The sequence below is a fragment of the Chiloscyllium plagiosum genome, unplaced genomic scaffold (genome assembly GCF_037043375.1).
Source record: "Chiloscyllium plagiosum isolate Xiang-an unplaced genomic scaffold, Cpla_swu_hap1 HiC_scaffold_13, whole genome shotgun sequence".
Lineage (NCBI taxonomy): Eukaryota > Metazoa > Chordata > Chondrichthyes > Orectolobiformes > Hemiscylliidae > Chiloscyllium > Chiloscyllium plagiosum.
Window position 1 is genome coordinate 86,977,681 of NW_028270151.1, and position 23,342 is coordinate 87,001,022.

The window sequence follows — 23,342 nt, forward strand, 5'->3', positions numbered from 1 at the left end:
CCTCTCCTCTGACCTAGTTTCCTGCATCAAGTGCTCCCAATATGTCTTCTCTGCATCGGTGAGACTGAGCATAATTTAAGGGAACATTTCACCGAGCATCTCAGCCAGCTTGGCTTCCCAATCACCATCCATTTCAATCTCCCTCTCCGATATGTCCATCCTTGGGCTCCTCCATTGCCACAGTGAATCAGAACACAAATTGGAGGAATAATACCTTACCTTATGCCTGGGCAGCCTAAAGCCAAACAGCCTCTCAAAAAACCAAAGAGGTGGTACCCACTACCTGTATTCACCCATCACGACCTCACCACTCCACCTCTCTCCCCACCCAACAACTTCCCCCCTCTTTACCTGTAGCTCCCCCTATCTCCACTTCCATTCCTGAAGAAGAGTTATACACAAACCATTGACTTCTCCTCCTCTTGATCCTGCCTGACATGCTCTGTTCTTCCAGCCTCCTGCCTATCTATGTTAGATTCTAGTATCTGCAATTTTTTTGCCTCTCATTGCAATGGTAAAATTCTTACAGACGTTCAGCAGATTATTCTCACGGCACAGTGGCACATTGGTTAGCACTGCTGCCTCACTGCGTCAGAGACCTGGATTCAATTCCCGCCTCAGGCAACTGTCTGTGTGGAGTTTGCACATTCTCCCCGTATCTGCGTGGGTTTCCTCAGGGTGCTCTGGTTTCCTCCCACAGTCCAAAAATGTGCAGGTTAGGTGAATTGGCTATGCTAAATTGCCTGTAGTGTTAGGTGAAGGGGTCAATGTAGGGGAATGGGTCTGGGTGGGTTGCTCTTCGGTGGGTCGGTGTGGACTTGTTGGGCCAAAGGGCCAGTTTCCACACTGTTAGTAATCTAACCATTGAATCTAATCTAATTACATAAACAAACTCCTGCAAATACTAATGACAGGTTACTGACAGGAAGGACAATGAAATCAGTTTTTGTCCAGAACGCGTGGTAATTAGTACATTACAAAAGAACTATGCAGAAGGGTGGCATGATGACTCAGTGGTCAGCACTGCTGCCCCACAGTGCCAGGGACTCATGTTTAATTCCAATTTTGGGTGACTGTATGGAGTTTACACAATCTCCCCAAGTCTGCACACATTTCCTCTGGGTGCTCTAGTTTCCTCCCACAGTCCAAAGATATGCAGGTCAGATGGATTGGCAATGCTAGATTGCCTATAGTATCCAAGAATGTGCAGGGTAGGTGGATGAGTCATGGGAAATGCAAGGATGGATGGGTCTGAGTGGAATATTTGGAAGATCAGTGTGGACTCAATGGGCTGAATGGCCTGCTTCCACATCATATGGAATATCTGTCAGTGTCAAAGCTTACTGTCATTCCTTATATAGTGTACGGTCTGGTCCCAATGACACTGTGTTTCCATACGGAAGAAAGTTAATCATTCAATCATTTAAACAACGCAATGTCAGTAATAATGGTATTAGAGCAAAATAAAAACCCATTAGATCAACAGTGAAACAGAATTGGACAATCTTGAATGATGAGGCTTTGATTATAATATTAGACCTCAGGGAAGGGGACAAAGACACACAGGAAGCAATATTGTTGGAAGGGGAGTGCTGTTAAAGGAGGGGAAGAGGATAGAGCGTAAAACAAGAGGCTGAATCCCACATCTCCCCTTCCTTACCATTACCCAGCAGCCTCACAGACAGTAGAAAGATACAGATGAAGATACAATGAGATGTGACCAAATGGATCCTCATAGTATCAGCCACCATGATTGATTTGGTTGGCAATGATCTTTGTAGCAATCAATATAAATATGCAAATCCACACTCAAATAAACATCATTACAGGAGAGTTTCATCTGTGCTTGGATAATATTTACGTAAGAAATATTCCACTAAAGATTGACTTCCTTTGATTTGAACTTTCTGATTACCAATCATATAATGCCAGATATGAACTCCACTTGTCTTTGAGAATTCTTTGTCAATCTCATCATTGTTCTTGTTACATGTATTTTTTTTAAGTATCTCCCCTAGTTACCATATGGAACTTGGAAGAACCAGTTGTTGGACAAGTACAGGATCTCATTGCATTCTTTGTTGAAGAGGTTTTGAAGATTGTCAGTTCTACACCATTTCTTCAACATCTGGGTCATCAGTCTAGGACCCTGTTGGTCCCAAACTGCTCCAATGTACTTCTCAGCAAAATCCCTTAAGCAACTCTCGATGAAGGAATGAGAGCGGTTAAATCCCAGAGCTGCATTATGAGCAGACTATCCTGATTCTGCATGGATTAAGTTTTGGAATTCCAAGGACTGAGTGAAATGATATCCGTGTCCAGATAGATGCCCCTGTACTTCCACAGCAAGGCTATCTGACTGCCATCAGAGAGCACATGGTACCAATGTCTTTCCTGGCTGGATTACCTGCAACAGGGTTAAATTCAGCATTTAGAGTTTCATTATTTTACATCACCCTTCCATCTAAATCTGGACATATGATTTTCTATGCCATGACCCAAGTCATTAATAATATGAAGAATTGAGACCCTATCACAGATCCTGTGGGATACCACTGGTCATATCTTGCCAGTTTGAGTTATTATCACCAATTATCCCTATGTTCTGTTGCCTGGAACTCAGACAATTTCCCAGCCATGTCAGTAATCTGCCTTCAATTCCAGTAAGCTTAACATAGTCAAGAAGGAGAGATCACATTTGCAGTGGGACACTGTTCGAGTGAGTATATAGTTTGTGGAATTTGGGGGCGGTGTGGGAATTCAGTGCAGAGAGGAAAAGCTGCTTTTTACTTGCTTTTTTTTAACCTAACAATGAAATAACACCACAGAGGCCAGTATCCCATCACCAAGTCATCTTTCATTTCCACATGGAGTATACTGGACACTGATCCAGCTTCTACAGAGCCAGACTTCAGACTGAGCTGGATGTTTGACACTCCTGTTTTTTTTCTAAATCAGAACATATGTGTTGCTCAAAAGACAATTTGTTTAATCAAATAAATGACAAACGTTGCTAATCTGGGAGGTGTGTTCTGAAATTTTTCTGGCAAAAATTTATTAGAACTGCAAGGAAACAAGCATTATCATGGTCATTTGAGGGTCAATTTTCACCTTGTGATGTGCTCCACAACCTGCAAAAGACAGAGCTCAGAAAACAAAACTCCATAATCGTCCGTTATTTAAGCATTTAAGAATTGTTTAATTACCTGTTTAAATGAACTGTATAAAGCTTAGAAACCAAAGGAAGTTCCTGGTCAAAGTTTGGAAGTTCACAGGTGAAATATCTCCATGAAGGCCAGTATCCTGTCACCAAGTAACCCTTTATTTACATGGATATTGTACATGTCACTGACCCAGCGAGCACAGAGCCAACTCCGAGAGTGAGCAGAGCCCTTGATGCTCCTGTTGAGATCTGTCAGCCTGGGTTCCCTGTTTAGACCATAATATCATAAGACATAGGAGGGGAAGGAAGGCCATTCGGCCCATCGAGTCCATTCCGCCATTTAATCATGGCTGATGGGCATTTCAACTCCACTCACCTGCACTCTCCCCATAGCCCTTAATTCCTTGCAAATTCAAGAACTTATCAATCTCTCCCTTGAAGACATTTAACGTCTCAGCCTCCACTGAGCTCTGTGGCAATGAATTCCACAGGCCCACCACTCTGTCACTGAAGAAATGTCTCCTCATTCCCGTTCCAAATTGCCCTCCTCTAATTCATAGCTGGACCCACAGGTCCTAACGGATGTCCTGTTTCTGCAGGAGTGTGGGATAACACACCTCAGCAGCTACAGGAGATGGTTGAGCTTGTGGGCCCACGGGCCGTCAGTTCGGTCGGGGGGCAACGACAGCCGCACCTCCGGCCTGGGTATCCTGTTGTGAGGAGGCAACTTCACCATCTCCGAGGTTAAGGAGGTGGTGGGCGAGCGCCTCCTCGTCGCCGACGTCATGTACAGGAATGCTCCCCTGAGACTGATTAATGTGTACGCCCCAGTGGGTAAGAGTGAACGGTTGGCCGTCCTGCTGCAGCTTCCACTGTTGCTGGCTACGTCCAGGCTGGTCATTCTGGCCGGAGACTTCAACTGTATCATTGATGCAGATGGACGATCCGGCGGGGGGGACAGTAAACTGGACACCATGTCCAGAGCCCTGATGGACACGGTAAAAGATGCCAAGCTGCACGACGTCTTCAGCACCCCTGCAGACGGAGCGCAGTGTAGATACACCTGCTCACTTGCAGACGGGTCTATCCGCTCAAGGATAGATTACCTGTTTGTGTCCCGAATGCTCTCGGTCAGATCCACCGACATCAAGCCGGTGTTCTTCTCTGATCACTGCCTCCTGCTGGCCGACTGTCACCTACAGAACGAGCAGCGGGCTGGTAAGGGAACGTGGAAGCTGAACATCAAGCTGTTGACCCCGGGAAACATTGAGGAGCTCAAGAGGGACTACGCAGGTTGGAGAACCGTGAAGCCCCTCTTTGAGTCCCCAGCGGACTGGTGGGAAACAGTAAAAGGGAACATCAAGAGGTTCTTCATCCTCAAAGGTGTTCAGGAGGCGAGAGAGAGGCGGGAAAAACTGTCCCAGCTCCAAGAAAGTATGCAGAACCTGCTCCTGCTGCAGACGGTGGGAGTCGATGTCACGGAGGACCTCCAGGAGGTGAAGGGCCAGCAAGCCTCGCTCTTTGCTTCGGAGGCCTCCAAGATAATATTCCGGTCCAGGGTCCGCTCGGTGGAGCAGGATGAGACGTGCTCACGTTTCTTCTTCCAGAAGGTGCACAAAGAGAGCTCTATGCTCAGCAGCCTGAAGGAAGAAGATGGCTCGATAACGTCATCTCAGGCTGACATCATGAGGATCAGTAAATCCTTCTACGCCAGTCTGTATGACCCGAAGCCAACTGACAGCGCAGCCTCCCAGTCGTTCCTGTCCTCTATCATGGAGGTCTTAGACAACAGAACACGCGAGAGGCTGGACCAGTCGCTATCTCTGGACGAGCTGACCAAGGCCCTCGAGTCCTTCGAAAAGAATAAAACTCCCGGAAGCGACGGCTTACCAGTTGAGCTCTATTCCGCTCTTTGGGACTTGATTGGCCAGGACCTGCTGGAGGTGCATGTCAGTATGCTTCGGGCAGGTACCATGAGTGAATCCATGAGGAAAGGCATCATCATCCTCGTCTACAAGCGGAAGGGGGAGAGGGAGGAAATCAGAAATTGGAGACAAATCTCACTATTGAACGCGGATGACAAAATCTTGGCAAAGGTCATCACCTATCGGGTCAGGTCTTCTTTGGGACCGGTGATCCACCCTGACCAAACCTGTGCTGTACCGGGCAGGAAGATCGCTGAGAGTCTCTCACTCCTCAGGGATATGATCGCCTACGTGCAGGACAGAGGGTTGGACACCTGCCTGATCAGCCTGGACCAGGAGAACACCTTTGACAGGATATCACACAGGTATATGAGAAATGTTCTTTTCAAAATGGGCTTTGGGGAGGAAATCTGCAATTGGCTCAGACTGCTCGACACCAACATTGTCAGTGCAGTCTCAATCAATGGGTGGGAATCAGATAGCTTCCCAGTCAGATCTGGAGTCAGGCACGGCTGCTCTCTCTCTCCTGCTTTGTTTGTGTGTTGTATTTGCCGAGTCCATCAGGAAGGATGCAAGCCTGAGAGGGATGACTGTTCCTGGCAGCGGGGGCCTATAGGTTAAGGCCTCTCTGTACATGGATGATTGTCGCCGTTTTCTGCTCGGATCCGCTGTCCGTGCACAGACTGATTTGCATATGTGACCGGTTCGAACTGGCCTCAGAGGCCAAGGTCAACCGAGGCAAGTGCGAGGCCATGCTCTTTGGGAACTGGGCCGACCAATCCTCAATCCCCTTCACCATCAGGACTGACCACCTGAAGGTGCTGGGTATTTGGTTCGGGGGGGCTGGGGCGTGCGCCAAGTCTTGGGAGGAGCGTATCAGCAAAGTGGGCGGCACAGTGGCACAGTGGTTAGCACTGCTGCCTCACTGCGCCAGAGACCCGGGTTCAATTCCCACCTCAGGCGACTCTCTGTGTGGAGTAAGACACATTCTCCCCGTGTCTGCGTGGGTTTCCTCCGGGTGCTCCGGTTTCCCCCCACAATCCAAAAATGTGCAGGTTCGGTGAATTGCCCGTAGTGTTAGGTGAAGGGGTAAATGTAGGAGAATGAGTCTGGGTGGGTTACGCTTCGGCGGGTCGGTGTGGACTTGTTGCGCCGAAGGGTCTGTTTCCATACTGTAAGTAATCTAAGGAAAAATACAAGAAACTGGGCAGATGGAAGCTACGGTTGCTCTCCATCGCGGGTAAAATCTTGGTCATCAGGTGTGAGGCACTGCCAGTGTTGTTGTATGTGGCACAGGTCTGGCCTATTTCCAGAACCTGTGCCATCACAGTCACCCGGGTCATCTTCCATTTTATATAGAGATCAAAGATGGCCAGGGTCCGAAGGGACTCGATGTATAAAAATCTTGGCAACAGGGGAAAAAACACACACAATGCCACCCTCATCCTGATGGCCACCTTTGTGTGTGGCTGCATCAAGCTGTGCGTGGATCCCCGGTACGCAAACGCCAAATGGCACTACGTACTGAGGTTCTACCTATCCCCGGTGTTGCGAAGGATGGGACTGGCCTCGCTGCCCCGGGACGCTCCGAGTAGTTGGACCGTTCCGTATCACTCCTTCGTGGAGAAATTTATGAAGAAAAACACCTTTGACCACAAGTCCATCAGGAAGTGGTCAGCACGTAGTGTCCTTGAGACCCTTCGGGAAAAGGAGAGGGCGGATCCTGTCGAGCGGTTCCCTGAGCAGACTGTCAATGTCATTTCCAGAATGCCTCATCGCCAGAACTTTCCAACAAGCACCAAGACATGGCTTGGCTGGTGGTGAGAAGGGCTCTGCCTGTGAGATCCTTTATGCACGCCCGGACTCTCAGCGGCACCGCACGCTGCCCTCGAAGCGGCTGCAGGGGGGACGAGACTGTCACACACCTCCTTCTGGAATGTGTCTATGCAGAGGAAGTCTGGAGAGGAATGCAGTGGTGTTTGTCCAGGTTCGTCCCGAGCAGCGCCGTGACGCGGGACTCCGTGCTCTACGGCCTGTTCCCCGGGACGCACACCGAGACGAACATCAACTGTGCCTGGAGGATCATCAACTCGGTGAAAGATGCTCTTTGGTCTGTCCGAAACCTGTTGATCTTCCAGCTGAAGGAGTTGACCCTGACTGAGTGTTGCGGACTGGCACATTCCGCAAAAGGTAGGGAGGAGGGACTTGGGTGAGGGGCGTTGGGAATATGCGATAGGTGGAAGGAGGTTAAGGTAAGGGTGATAAGGTGAGGGTGATAGGCCGGAGTGGGGTGGGGGCGGAGAGGTCAGGTTAGGAAGGCGGTGCTGAGTTCGAGGGTTGTGACTGAGACAAGGTGGGGGGAGGGGAAATGAGAAAGCTGGAGAAATATGAGTTCATCCCTTGTGGTTGGAGGGTTCCGATGCAGAAGATGAGGCGCTCTTCCTCCAACCGTCGTGTTGCTATGGTCTGGCGATGGAGGAGTCCAAGGACCTGTGTGTCCTTGGTGGAGTGGGAGGGGGAGTTGAAGTGTTGAGCCATGGGGTGGTTGGGTTGGTTGGTTCGGGTGTCCCAGAGGTGTTCTCTGAAACGTTCCGCAAGTAGGCGGCCTGTCTCTCCAATATAGAGGAGGCCACATCGGGTGCAGCGGATGCAGTAAATGAGGTGTGTGGAGGTGCAGGTGAATTTGTGGCGGATATGGAAGGATCCCTTGGGGCCTTGGAGGGAAGTAAGGGGGGAGGTGTGGGTGAAAGTTTTGCATTTCTTGCGGTTGCAGGGGAAGGTGCTGGGAGTGGAGGTTGGGTTGGTGGGGGGTGTGGACCTGACGAGGGAGTCACGGAGGGAGTGGTCTTTTCGGAATGCTGATAGGGGAGGAGAGGGAAATATATCCTTGGTGGTGGGGTGCGTTTGGAGGTGGTGGAAATGACGGCGGATGATGCGCTGTACATGGAGATTGGTGGGGTGGTAGGTGAGGACCAGTGGGGTTCTGTCCTGGTGGCGTTTGGAGGGGCGGTGCTCAAGGGCGGAGGAGCGGGAAGTGGAGGAGATGCGGTGGAGAGCATCGTCGACCACGTCTGCGTGGAAATTGCGGTCTTTGAAGAAGGAGGCCATCTGGGTTGTTCGGTATTGGAATTGGTCCTCCTGGGAGCAGATGCAGCTGAGTCGAAGGAATTGGGAATATGGGATGGCGTTTTTTCAGAGGGCAGTGTGGGGGGAGGTGTAGTCAAGTATCTGTGGGAGTCGGTCAGTTTATAGTAAATGTCTGTGTTGATTCGGTCGCCCGAGATAGAAATGGTGAGGTCTAGGGAGGGGAAGGAGGAGTCTGAGATGGTCCAGATAAATTTGAGGTCGGGGTGGAAGGTGTTAGTCAAGTCGATGAACTGTTCAACCTCCTCATGGGAGCACGAGGCAGCGCCGATACAGATATCGATGTAGTGGAGGAAAAGGTGGGGGGTGGTGCCAGTGTAGCTTCGGAAGATGGACTGTTCCACATATCCTACGAAGAGGCAGGCATAGCTGGGGCCCATGTGGGTGCCCATGGCTTCTCCTTTGGTTTGGAGGAAGTGGGAGGATTGGAAAGAGAAGTTGTTCAGAGTGAGGACCAGTTCAGTCAGTCGAAGGAGGGTGTCAGTGGAAGGGTACTGGGTGGTACAGCGGGAAAGGAAGAAGCGGAGGGCTTTGAGTCCTTCGTGATGGGGGATGGAGGTGTACAGGGACTGGATGTCCATGGTGAAAATAAGGAGTTGGGGACCGGGGAAGCGAAAATCATGGAGGAGGTGGAGGGCGTGGGTGGTGTCCCAAGCGTAGGTGGGGACTTCTTGGATTAAGGGGGACAGGATAGTATCGAGGTAATCAGAGATGAGTTTGGTGGGGCAGGAGCAGGCTGAGACAATAGACAATAGACAATAGACAAAAGACAATAGGTGCAGGAGTAGGCCATTCAGCCCTTCGAGCCTGCACCGCCATTCAATATAATCATGGCTGATCATTCCTAATCAGTATCCTGTTCTTGCCTTATCTCCATAACCCTTGATTCCACTATCTTTGAGAGCTCTATCCAACTCCTTCTTAAATGAATCCAGAGAGTGGGCCTCCACTGCCCTCTGGGGCAGAGCATTCCACACAGCCACCACTCTCTGGGTGAAGAAGTTTCTCCTGAGCTCTGTCCTAAATGGTCTACCCCGTATTTTTAAGCTGTGTCCTCTGGTTCGGCACTCACCCATCAGTGGAAATATGTTTCCTACTGCCAGAATGTCCAATCCTTTCATAATCCTATACGTCTCAATCAGATCCCCTCTCAATCTTCGAAACTCAAGGGAATACAAGCCCAGTCGCTTCAGTCTTTCAGTGTAAGGTAATCCTGCCATTCCAGGAATTGACCTCGTGAACTTACGCTGCACTCCCTCAATAGCCAGAATGTCTTTTCTCAAATTTGGAGACCAGAACTGCACACAGTACTCCAGGTGTGGTCTCACCAGGGCCCTGTACAGCTGCAGAAGCACCTCTTTGCTTCTATACTCAATTCCTCTTGTTATGAAGGCCAGCATGCTATTAGCCTTCTTCACTACCTGCTGTACCTGCATGCTTGCCTTCATTGACTGGTGTACAAGAAACCCAGATCTCTCTGTACTGCCCCTTTACATAAATTGATTCCATTGAGGTAGTAGTCTGCCTTCCTGTTCTTGCTACCAAAGTGGATAACCATACATTTATCCACATTAAACTGCATCTGCCATGCATCTGCCCACTCACCTAACTTGTCCAGGTCACCCTGTAATCTCCTAACATCCTCATCACTTTTCACCCTGCCACCCAGCTTTGTATCATCAGCAAATTTGCTAATGTTATTGCTGATACCATCTTTTATATCATTAACATATATTGTAAAAAGCTGTGGTCCCAGCACGGATCCCTGCGGTACCCCACTGGTCACTGCCTGCCATTCCGAAATGGAGCCGTTTATCACTACCCTTTGTTTCCTATTAGCCAACCAATTTTCAATCCAGTCTAGTACTTTGCCCCCAATACCATGCACCCTAATTTTACTCACTAGCCTCCTGTGTGGGACTTTATCAAAAGCTTTCTGAAAGTCCAGGTACACTACATCTACTGGATTTCCCTCGTCCAACTTCATAGTTACTTCAAAAAATTCAAGAAGATTAGTCAAGCATGATTTCCCCTTCATAAATCCATGCTGACTCTGTCCTATCCTGTTACTACTATCCAGATGTGCAGTAATTTCATCCTTTATAATAGACTCCAGCATCTTTCCCACCACTGAGGTCAGACTAACTGGTCTATAATTACCTGCTTTCTCTCGCCCACCTTTCTTAAAAAGTGGTATAACATTAGCCACCCTCCAATCCTCAGGAACCGACCCCGAATCTATTGAACTCTGGAAAATAATCACCAACGCATCCACGATTTCCCGAGCCACCTCCTTCAGTACCCTGGGATGCAGACCATCAGGCCCCGGAGACTTATCAACCTTCAAATCTAACACCCTCTCCAACACCAAATCCTGGCAAATATAAATTCCCTTAAGTTCAGGTCCTTCAGCCACTGTTACCTCAGGGAGATTGCTTGTGTCTTCCCAAGTGAACACAAATCTTAAGTACCCATTTAATTCCTCTGCCATTTCTTTGTTCCTAGTAATATATTCCCCTGTTTCTGTCTTCAAGGGCCCAATTTTTGTCCTAACCATTTTTTTGCCTTGCACATACCTAAAAAAGCTTTTACTATCCTCCTTAATATTCTTGGCCAGTTTACCTTCGTACCTCATTTTTCCTCTGCGTATTTCCTTCTTAGTAATCCTCTGTTGCTCTTTAAAAGCTTCCCAGTCCTCAGTTTTCCCACTTATCTTAGCTATGTTATACTTTTTCTCTTTTAACTTTATATGTTTCTTTACTTCCCTCGTCAGCCACTGCCGCCCATGCCTCCTCCTGGGATCTTTCTTCCTTTTAGGAATGAACTGATCCTGCAACTTCTGCATTATACACAGAAATATCCGCCATTGTTCCTCCACGGTCATCCCTGCTAAGGTATTGCACCATTGAACTTTGGCCAGCTCCTCCCTCATAGCTCCCTAATTCCCTTTATTCAACAGAATATTCATTTCCCAGGCTCTGTCCACTTGAAGCCACGTCTCAGTTATCCCCACAGTATCGTATCTGCGAATTTCCAAAAGAGCCTCAAGCTCATCCATCTTATGTCTAATGCTTCGTGCATTCATGTATAGTATTTTTAATTTGTTACTGCTCTCACCCTTCCCATCAACCCTTATTTCACTCAACCTTACAGCATGATGCCTTTCCGAGTTTTCTGCCTCATTAATACAGTTGTCTTTCTTGACTTCTCTTGTTCTAACTTTCCCTTCAATTTCCTTTTTAAACATCAAGCTTGTCCCCTCCCCCCCGCTACTTAGTTTAAATGTAGCGATGTTGCAGTAGAAAACCTGCCTGCCAGAATACTGGTCCCTAACCTATTAAGGTGCAAGCCGTCTCTCTTATAGAATTTATGTTTACCACAAAATACACCCCAGTGATCCAAGAACTTAAATCCTTGCTTCCTGCACCAGTTCCCCAACCACACGTTCAAGTCCATTATCTCCCTGTTTCTGGCCACACTAGCCCGAGGAACTGGAAGCAAACCGGAGATAACCACCTTGGACGTCCTGCTTTTCAGCCTTCTTCCTAGTTCTCCGAAGTCTCGCTGTAATATGTTCCTCCTCTTCTTCCCGACATCATTTGTGCTGACATGTACCACCACCTCTGGCTCTTCACCCTCATCCTTGAGGATTTCCTGCACTCTGTCCGCGATGTCTTTCACTCTAGCACCAGGAAAGCAACACACCATCCTTAAATCCCGTCTGCTGTCACAAAAACCCTGGTCAGTTCCTCTCACGATGGAGTCCCCTATTACCACTGCTCTGTGCGATGTCTGACTCTTCCGCTCTGCCTCTGCGGCAACTTTTGATTGACAAACGTGGCCGCCTTGCGAACTGGCAGTGTCATCAGTCTCTGCTTCCAAAAGCTTCAACTTGTTCCTGACAGGTACTTCTTCCGGGGTCTCTTGCACCTGTCTCCTCTCCGCCTTCCTCATCATTTGCTCTCTTCTGCTCTCTTCTGGCATGATTGGTGTAATAACATCGCTGAAGGTCTTGTCCAGAAAGATCTCGTTTTCTCGGATGAGCCTAAGATCTTCGAGTTCTTTCGTCAGCGCTGCAATATGCTCGGTCAATTGCTGAATGTGCACACACTTTCCACACATATACGAGCCAGACACACCAGAGTCGTTGACCTCCCACATCAAGCACGTAGCACACTGAACCAGCTGGGCAGTCATGTCTTCACCCTCTTCAACTGTGATGTAATCACTTCACTCAACCTCCTTGTCAAAGAGTCCTGAGCTGAAGCCTCACTCTTCGATCTAAACTTCCTTAGACCCTCTTTTTGTGGCACGTCTGTGGACTCTTAATTAAGGTTAGAGGAGGAGGGAGGGAGGGAGACCCTACTTTGTAGGACCTGGGGTTTAGAACACACCCACTCTAATAGTAATCACTTACCTTCCCGACCGGCTTTGCGCTCCGTCTGAACGTCCGTCCAGCTCCCGCCGCTCTCTGCTGTGAAAAGCGGTGGGGCAGTCAGGTTTGTGGATTTTGGGCAGGATGTAGAAATGGGTGGTGCGGGGTTGTGGGACTATGAGATTGGAGGCGGTGGATGGGAGATCCCCCGAGGAGATGAGATTATGGAAGATCTGGAAGATCTGGAAGATGATGGTTTGGTGGTGGGAGGTGGGGTCATGGTCAAGGGGGCAGTAGGAGGAGGTGTCCGCGAGCTGGCGTTTAGCCTCAGCAGTGTAAAAGTCGGTGCGCCAAACTACCACCATGCCTGCCTTGTCTGCCGGTTTGATGGTGAAGTTGGGGTTGGAACGGAGGGAGTGGAGGGCTGCACGTTCCGAGGGTGAGAGGTTAGAGTGGGTGAGAGGGGTGGAGAGGTTGAGGCGGTTAATGTCGTGGCAGCAGTTATGTATGGCATGACCAATTGTACAGATCATCAAACTATTTTATGAATAAAGTATATTTTTGAAATAAAAAAATGAGCTGGAGTTTGAGCTTCAAAGACAGTGACTCATCAGGAAGTGGGAGAGTAACCTGGACACTCTTTCAGGAGGCAGTCACACGCCCTTAGATTAACTACCTCGAATATGCTCAGTGGTCAGGTACAGGAGGGTGTGACTTCAAGCGAGGCAGGTCGACTGGATCCAGGAGGTGGCGTTAAAGGTGCTACTTGTCAAACAGGTTGGAAATTCTTGCTCCCTGTGTGGGTGAGAATGGGGAGTCATTTAAGATGGGGAAGAAAAGAGAAACATCGTTGTAATCAGGGATAGTATAGTCAGGGGAATAGATAATGTTCTCCAGGGCCAGGATCGAGAGTTCCAAAGGCCGTGTTGCGAGTGTGGTGCCCGAGTTCAGGATATCTCATTTGGGCTGCAGAGGAACTTGGAGTGGGAGAGGAAAGATCCAGTTGTTGTGGTGCACATGGGTATCAATGATATACGTAGAAAGAGGAAAGAGGTTCTGCTGAGGGTATATGAACAGCGAGGGGCTAAATTAAAATGCAGAACTTAAAAGATAGTAACCTCCAGTTCAGTACCTGACCCACAAGCTAATTGGCACAGGGTCAACAAGATTAAAGAAGGAAACATGTGGGAGAAATGGGTTCAGATTCATGGGCCATTATCACCAGCACTGGGAAAGGAGGGAGGTGTTCCGATGGAATGGGCTCCACCTGAATCATGCTGGGCACACAGCACAGAGTCATACAGAATGGAAACAGACCTTTTGGTCAAACCAGTCCATGCTGACCATAAACCAAAACTAAACTAGTCCCAGCTGCCTGCGCTTGGCCCATATCCTCCAAACAGTTTCTATTCGTATAATTAGCTAAATATTTTTTTGAACTTTGCAACTGTACCCACATCCATCACTTCCTCTGGAAGTTCATTCAACACATGAACTACTCTCTTGTGGAACAAATTTGCCTCTCATGCATTTTAAAAATCTTTCTCCTTTCACCTTAAAGGTATTCCCCCCTTTAAATCCTCCACCTGAGGGAAAAGACACTTGCCATTCACTTGTTTTCTATATCCCTCATGATTTTACAGGCCTGCATAAGGTCACCTCGTGATCTCCTGAGCTCCAATGAAAAGATTCCCAACCTATCCAGCCTCATAACTCAAACCCTCCGTTCCAGGCAACATGTTGGTAAATCTCTCTTGAGCCCTCTCCAGCTTAGTAATATCCTTCCTATAACAGGGAGACTAGAAGTGAGCACAGTATTCCAGAAGAGGCCTCTCCAACATCCTATACAACCTCAACACAATGTCCCAACTCCTATGCTCAAAGCTCTGAGCAATGAAGGCAAATGCACAAAATATCTTCTGAACCACCCCATCTATATGTGATGAAAACATTAAAGAATTATGGACCTGAACCCACAGGTCTTTCTGATCTACAATGTTACCTAAGACCTTACATTTAATTGCATAAGCCGTGCCTTTGTTTATTTTACCAAGAAGTGTTACCTTGGAAATTCCTGCCAAATTACATAAGCAAGGGTGTGAATAGGGCTTTAAGTAAATAGTTAGGGGTGAGTTCAGTTGTATAGAAAGTTATGGTAAATGTTAAATGTGAGAAACTCTCAGTAGAGGTTATTAAAATTTCCAGAACAGGTAATAGGACAGAGAGTATGGAAAGGTCAGGAATCTAACTTCATGCACAACAGGTAAAGGGGACAATGATGAGAAGGATTTAAGGTCATGTTGTCCTTAAATATGTGCAATATACGAAGCAAAGTAGGTGAGCTTGTAGTCCAGATGTAACTTGGTGGTTATAGTGTTGTGGGCTGCAAGGGGATACATGTTCTATTATAAGGACAGACAGACGGCCAAGGGGGTGGGGGGATTGGTTGGGGAGAAGGTGTGCCTTGTTTGTAAAGTGATACCAAGAAATGACGTACAGTCAGTAGGCATAGCATCTGTACGGCTAGAGTTAAAGAACTGCAAAAGAGAAATGGTCACTATGGGAATTATGTACAGGCCTCCTATCAGTAGTCAGAACGTGAGGGATCAAATGAATCAGGCGATAGAAAAGGCACTATTAAAATAATCATGGAGGATTTCACTGCAAATGTGAACTGAGAAAATCAGGTTAGGAATGGAAAGGAATTTATGGAATGTCTACTAGACGGTTTTTATTGGAGTAGTTTGTGATACAGACCACTAGAGGATCAGGCAATTCTGGATTTGGTGATGTGTAATGAGGCAGGCCTGATTAGGGAGCTTAAAGGTAGTAACCCTGAAGGGGCAGTGATCATAATATGATAGAATTCACCCTGCAGTTTGGGGGAAGTACTAGAATCGGATGGAACAGCATTGCAATTGAACATCGAACAGAGAACATAGAACAGTACAGCACAGTACAAACACTTTGGCCTCAATGTTGTGCTGGCCTTTTATCCCGCTCAAAGATCAAATTAAGCTACATACCCTCATTGTACTATCACCCATGTGCCTATCCAAGAGTCGCTTACATTTCCCTGACTTTGCTACCACTGCTGTCAGTGCATTTCATGCATCTACCACTCTCTGTGTAAAAATAAAACCACCTCTGACATCTCCTCTAAATCTTCCTCCAGTAACGTTAAAATTATGCCCCCTCGTGATAGATATTTCTGCCCTGGGAAAAAGTCTCTGGATAGCCTCTCTATCTATGCCTCTCACCATCTTGTACACATCTATCAAGTCAGCTCTCATCCTTCTTCGCTCCAATGAGAAAAGCCCTCGCTCCCTCAACCTTTCCTCATAACCTCTCCTCTGCACCTTCTCTAAAGCTTCCACATCATTCCTATAATGAACACAATATTCCAAGTGTGGTATAACCAGAGGCCTATGGAGCTGCAACATCACCTCGCAGCTCCTAAACTCAATCCCCCTGCTAATAAAAGCCAACAGGACATACACCTTCTTAAAAACCCGATCAACTTGGGTGGCAACTTTGAGGGATCTGTGTACCTGGATTCCAAGATCCTTCTGTTCCTCTGCACTGTCAAGAATCCTGACTTTAACCCTGTGTTCTGTATTCAAAGATGACCTTCTAAAATGAATCACTTCACACTTTTCCAGCTTGAACTCCATCTGCCACTTACCAGCCCAGTCCTGCATCCTATCAATGTTCCGTTGCAACCTGCAGCAGCCCTCCACACTATCCATCACTTCACCAACCTTCATGTCATCAGAAAACTTACTAACCCACCTTCCACTTCCTCATCTAAGTCATTTACAAAAATCAAGAAGAGCAGAGGTTCTAAAACAGATCCCTGTGGAACACCACTATCACTGAGCTCCGGGCTGAATATTTTCCATCTACTACTATCCTCTGTCTTCTATGAGCCAGTCAATTCTGTATCCAGGCAGCCAAATTTCCTTGAATCCCAAGTCTCCTTACTCTCTGAATGAGCCTACCATGGAGAACATTATCAAATGCCGAAGGGCTCATGCCCGAAACGTCGATTCTCCTGCTCCTTGGATGCTGCCTGACCTGCTGCGCTTTTCCAGCAACACATTTTCAGCTAAAATCCATGTATACCATATCCACTGCTCTATCTTCATAAATGTATTTTGTCACATCTTCAAAGAATTCAATAAGGTTTGTGAGGCATGACCTGCCCCTCACAAAGCCATACTGACGATCTCTAATCAAACTATGGTTTTCCAAGTAATCATAAATTCTGTCTCTCAGAATCCTCTCCAAGAATTTACCCACCACAGAAATAAGACCGACTGGTCTGTAATTCCCAGGATTGTCCCGATTCCCTTTCTTGAACAAAGGAATAACATTTGCCACCTTCCAATCATCTGGCACAACTTCAGTGGACAGTGAGCACGCAAAGACGATCGCCAAAGGCACAGCAATCTCATCCGTTTCTTCCTGTAGGAATCTTGTGCATATCTCGTTGTGGCCCAGAAAATTTATTTATCCTTATGTTTTTCAAATTTTTCAGCACAGCACATCCTCCTTCTTAACGTCAACCTGTTCGAGCATATCAGCCTGTTTCACAATGTCCTCACAAATGTCGAGGTCCCTCTTAGCAGTGAATATTGAAGCAAAGTATTCATTAAGGACCTCCCCTACCTCCTCTGACTCCAGATGCAAGTTCCCTCCACTGTCCCTGATCAGCCCTAACCTCACTCTGGCCATCGCCTTGTTTCTCACTTAAGTGTAGAATGCCATAGGGTTTTCCTTAATCCTACTCGCTAAAGCCTTTAAATGCCCCCTTCCAGCTCTCCCAAGTCCATTCTTCAGTTCCTTCCTGGTTACCTTATAACACTGTAGATCCTTGTCTGATCCTTGCCGCCTCAACCTTAAGTAAGCTTGCTTCTTCATCATGACTAGATGTTCCACATCCCTTGTCACCCAAGGTTCCTTCACCCTACCATCCCTTCCTTGCCTCAGTGGGACAAACCTATCCAGCAGTCGCAGCAAGTGCTCTCTAAGCAGTCTCCACATTTGTTTTGTGCATTTCCCTGAGAACGTCTGTTCCCAATTTAGCCGCCCCAGTTCCTGTCTAAATAGCATTGCAATTCCCCCTCCCTCAATTAAATACTTTCCCCTACCGTCTGCTCCTATCCCTCTCCATGACTATAGTAAAGGTCAGGGAGTTGTGATCACTCTCAGCCGAGACATCTGACACCCGACCTGGTTCATTGCCAAGCACCAAATCTAACACGGTCTCCCTTGTAGTCCCTAGATATTAAACCAGGAATCCTTCCTGGACATACCTGACAAATCCTGCTCCATCCAAACTATTTGAACTGAGGAGGTTCCAATCAATATTAGGGAAGTTAAAGTCACCCATGACACCAACACTGTTACTTCTGCACCTTTCCAAAATCTGCCTCCCAATCTGCTCCTCCCTGTCTCTGTTGATTTTGGGGGATGGGGTGTAATCTGTAGAAAATTCCCAATAAAGTGACTGCTCCTTCCCTGTTTCTGACTTCCATATTGAGTCAGTTGACAAACCCTCCTCGACGACCTCTCTTTCTGCAGCTGTGATACTATCCCTGATTAGCGATTCCAGTCCCCCACCTCTTTTACCGCCCACCCCTTCCTTTTGAAACATCGAAACCTTGGAACATCCAACAACCATTCCTGCCCCTGTGATACCCAAGTCTCCGTAATCATTGTTACTGATAAGTACTTACTCCATAAATACTGTTCCATGCTCTAAATTCATCACCCTTTTTCCTGGGACTTCTTGTGTTAAAATAGACATATTTCAACCCATCACACTGACTGCAACTTTGCCCTATCCTGCATCACAGAGTCTCTGCATGCTGTATCTGGCTGTTCACTGGCTACTCCATCCTCAGATCCATATCTTCGGTTCCCACCACCTTGCCAAACTAGTTTAAACCCTCCCGAAAACCTCTAGCAAACCTCTCGCTCAGGATATTGGCTCTCCTTCAGTTCAGGTGCAAACCATCTTCTTTGTCGAGGCCCCACCTTCCCCAGAAGGTATCCGCATGATCTACATGTTTAAGAAAGGTGGTAAAGACAAGCCAGGGAACTATAGACTGGTGAGCCTGATGTTGGTGGTGGGCAAGTTGTTAGAGGGATTCCTGAGGGACAGGATGCGCATGTATTTGGATTAAGGACAGTCAGCATGGCATTGTGCGTGGGAAATCATGTCTCACAAACTTGATTGAGTTTTTTGAAGAAGTAACAAAGAGGATTGATGAGGGCAGAGCAATAGATGTGATCTATATGAACTTTAGTAAGGCATCCGACAAGGTTTCCCATGGGAGACTGATTAGCAAGGTTAGATCTCATGGAATACAGGGAGAACTAGCCATTTGGATACAGAACTGGCTCAAAGATAGAAGACTGAGGGTGGTGGTGGAGGGTTGTTTTTCAGACTGGAGGCCTGTGACCAGTGAAGTGTTAGAAGGATCAGTGCTGGGTCCTCTACTTTTCATAATTTATATGAATGATTTGGATCTGAGCATAAGAGATATATAGTTATTAAGTTTGCACATGAAACAAAAATTAGAGGTGTAGTGGACAGTGAAGATGGTTACCTCAGATTACAGCAGGATCTTGATCAGATGGACAATGGGCTGAGGAGTGGCAGATGGGGTTTAATTTAGATAACTGCAAGGTGCTGCATTTTGAGAAAGCAAATCTTAACAAGATTTACACACTTAAAGGTAAGGTCCTAGGGAGTGTTTTTGAACAAAGACCTTGGAGTGCAGGTTCATAGCTCCTGAAAGTAGAATCACAGATAGATAGGATAGTGAAGAAGGCGTTTGGTATGCTTTCCTTTATTTTCAGAGTATTGAGTACAGGAGTTGGGAGATCATATTGCGGCTGTACAGGATGTTGATTAGGCCACTTTTGGAGGATTTGAGCTAGAGGAAGAGGTTGAATAGACTTGGGCTGTTTTCCCTGGAGCTTTGGAGGCTGAGGGGTGACCTTATAGAGGTTTATAAAATCATGAGGGATATGGAGATACGGTAAATAGACAAAGTCTTTTCCCTGGGGTCGGGGAATCCAGAACTAGAGGGCATAGGTTTAGGGTGAGAGGGGAAAGGTATAAAAGGGACCAAAGGGGCAACTTTTTCACTCAGAGGGTGGTACATGTATGGAATGAGCTGCCTGAGGAAGCGGTGGAGGCTGGTACAGTTACAACATCTGGCATCTGGATGGGTATATGAACAGGAAGGGCTTGGAGGGATATGGACCGGGTACTAGCAGGTAAGACGAGATTAGGTTGGGCTATCTAGTCGGCATTGACGAGTTGGAGTGAAGGGTCTATTTCCCTGCTGTACATCTATGACTCTCTGATTCTATATCAGAAGCTCTTCCTCCCACACCAGCCCTGTAGCCACGTGTTCAGCTGCACTCGCTCTCTGTTCCTAGCCTCACTAGCCCGTGGCAGTGATAGCAATCCACAGATTTCTATTCTGCTTGTCCTGCCTTTTAGCTTCCAACCTAACTTCCCATGCTCTCTTTTCAGGTCCTTATCCCTTTCCCTACTGATGTCATTGGTACTGATGTGTAGCGCGACTTCTGGCTGTTCTCCCTCCCCCTTCAGAATCCTGTAGACTTGATCTGAGACATCCATGACCCCAGCAACCGGGAGGCAACATACTATCTGGGAGTCTCATTCCTAATCTCCATAATAAGCAAGTTTGACAAAGGAGAGCCAGTGGACGTGATCTCTTTGGATTTTGAGAAGGTCTTTGACAAGGTGCCTCCCAGGAAGTTGCTAAATACGATAAGAACCCATGGTGTTAGCGTCAAGGTCGTTTAGTGCTGAAATGAGAAGGAATTTGTTCAGCCCGAGAGTGGTGAATCTGTAGAACTCCTTACTGCAGAAAGCTGTGATGGCCACATCATTGAGTGTATTGAAGACAGAGGTAAATAGCTGCTTGATTAGTAAAGGGAACATAGTGATTACACATTTCTTATTCCATTTTCTTATTGTCTTGCTGGATGAGCCCTCCAAGATACCATTCTGATAGTATAGCTGTGACACCTCCTTAATCAGTAATGCAACTCCCTCACCCTTTCACAGCCCTCTGTATCTTGCCTGTAACATCTGAAAGCTGGAGCGTTGAGCTGACAGTCCTATCCTTCTCTAAGACTAACACATGCTTGTTGCATGTAACCTGCAACTTCCCCTCCAAGTCACTCACCATCCTGACTTGGAAATATAACACCAGCTTTTCACTGTTCCCCTCACTATGTTATCCCCTACCACCCCTACATTCTTTCTGACATTCCTCAGTTGAGTGGCTTGCTGTACTGCGATGTCATGACCACTGAGCTCATCATCCTGCATTCTTCATTCTCATCCAAACAAGAGGCAAATCTCAAGCAGTTTGAACAATTACAAAAGCTAAGGCTCCTGGGCTCTTGTCCTATGGGGCAATATGTGTTACTCGTGGTCACACTCTCTGTCATTGACCATCCTCCAAATTTGAAGAGCCTGTCCATATGTGTGTGAGAACCTCCTGGAATAAACTGTCCTCCTCCCTGATGTGCCACAGTGCCTCCAGCTCTGAAATTCTGAACTGAGGTTCCTGCTGCAGCAAGTCCATCCCTCAAATATGTGTGCCCTGGAACAGGCCGATATTCAGAAACAACCCTCATTCAGCAAACATCATCTGACCTACCATCTCTAAGAGGGGAATGAGTTAATTAATCATTGTTAAATTATTTATAATTCATACAGCCTACATCTTCCAAAATGTTTTAGCACAGCCAGGAATTGTTACAATATAGATGAAATATGCAATAAGTAAAGTACTGATACAACTTACAGTTTTAAACAATAGTTACAGATTTACCTGCTCCTTTTGCTGCAATAATTGGAAAATAAATACTGGGGCTGAAACACAAGTAGCAGAAAAAGAAATAATTCCTTTCTAGCTTTCACCAAACTCTCCACTCACCACATGTTGCTTCTTTCAGTAATAATCCTTACTTAAAGCATCTATTTCCCAACAGATTGAATCAAATTCCCAGAAACACTTACTTAGCCAGTCTCTCACTCTGGTGAAGTCTCCCTGCATTGACTGTACTCCTTACTGACAGAGTTCTAAAATGCCTTTTCTTATGTAAAGCTGTGATAAGTCACTCTAGCCTAGCTCCCTGCTGACAGTTATCAACATCTATTCATGCTCTATTTAGTGCTTTATTTGGGTAAGGGGTTTCAAGAGATTGTCAGATAGCCGTTACTACTAGCAGCTGCTTGTTTCAAAAAACATACTCAGATGTAACCAAGTTATTAAATGTGGAACAAAAACAGAAATTGCTGGTGAAGTTCAGCAGGTCTGGCAGCATCTGTAGGAAGAAAGCAGAGTTAATATTTCAAATGCAGTGACCCTTCATCAATACTGTATTATTGAATTTGGAGTTCATATACTTGCTATGATTCCTGTAGAAATCAATAACTTTGCAAAAATGATTCAAACTTCCAGTATGATGCAGCTTCTTCCCAGTAAAACAATCTAAACTTTGCCTCACTTGTCTCTAATAATATCAACCCATATTCACTGAAAGGCTGCAATAATGGTCATATGACACACTTCAATTTGTCTTGAACTTAAACACACGATCCCCAAAGTTAAAGTCTTCTAAAACTTTTTTATTTCAGATTGGTAACCAATTGCAGCTTTTATCAACCACAAAATCAAGCAGCTAGCTCTGTACAATTCTTTACCTTCTCATACCATCCAACCAAGGGCATGTCCCTGAACAATTCTTTAGGATTCAAGGGCAAGACAATGACATTCTTGAATGAAGAAAGCAGAGGGATGGCTTTGTACTCAGATTCTCCATATGCAGATACATTCCCAGAGAATGCTTTCATGAAGTAATAAATTGGTTTGTTTGGGTTTAGTCTAGCTGCTGATTCGATGCTGCACATGGCCAATGGGGAAGGGTGTAGTTCACTGGAGCTCTGTAAAAACATAATTCCAGGCTCTGTGCTTGGGTGTGGGTGTTTCACAATCACTGTGTTCTCAGCAGTGACCTGCCCAGACATTAGGTCACTGCAGGTTAGTTTGGCCGAGTAGTTTGCTAGTAAGATTGTAAACTCATTTGTTATTAATAATACCATATTCAAAGGTGGAGTTTAAAATAAATATACAGTGATAGAAAATACTAGTTAGGGAAAATAATGAAAGATATAACACATCTTCATTATCAATGTTGATTGATCAATGATTCTTGTGAAAAGAATGATTAAAGACAGAGTAAAAATGTTGTTTTAGTCGAGTGTATTATTTCCTCGTCCAACTCTATTTGATTTAATCCCTGCCCTCCCCTTCACTGTTTGATCACGCAGTATTGCCCTTTGATGTGAAGGGCACTGCTTGTCACAGACCACTCGGGGTGTTTCTTTTCTTCCTGATGATGGAAACTGAATAAAGATTAGTGCACCTTGTGTCTTTCACTGTGTCTCACACCTGCACACACACAGCATGGGTGCTGGGGGGTAAAATAAGCACTACCACAATTAGGCGGTAGTGTGGGGGTAAAAAAAAATGCTGTTTTTATCCTCCACATTTTCTGTCTGCAGGAGCAGAATGAAATTATTGTCTAGAATTTAGATCAGCTCCACTTTACAAGTTTGGAAATGAAAAGCAAACCTGAAATGGCATAACAAACAACAGCAAATAGAAATGCT

General features: G+C 46.4%; 1 pseudogene; it reads right to left on the reverse strand.

The window, feature by feature from the left end:
- Nucleotides 1-433: 433 nt before the first annotated feature.
- Nucleotides 434-22,772, reverse strand: LOC148148364 (alpha-1,4-N-acetylglucosaminyltransferase-like; annotated as a pseudogene).
- Between the last annotated feature and the right edge of the window lie 570 nt (nt 22,773-23,342).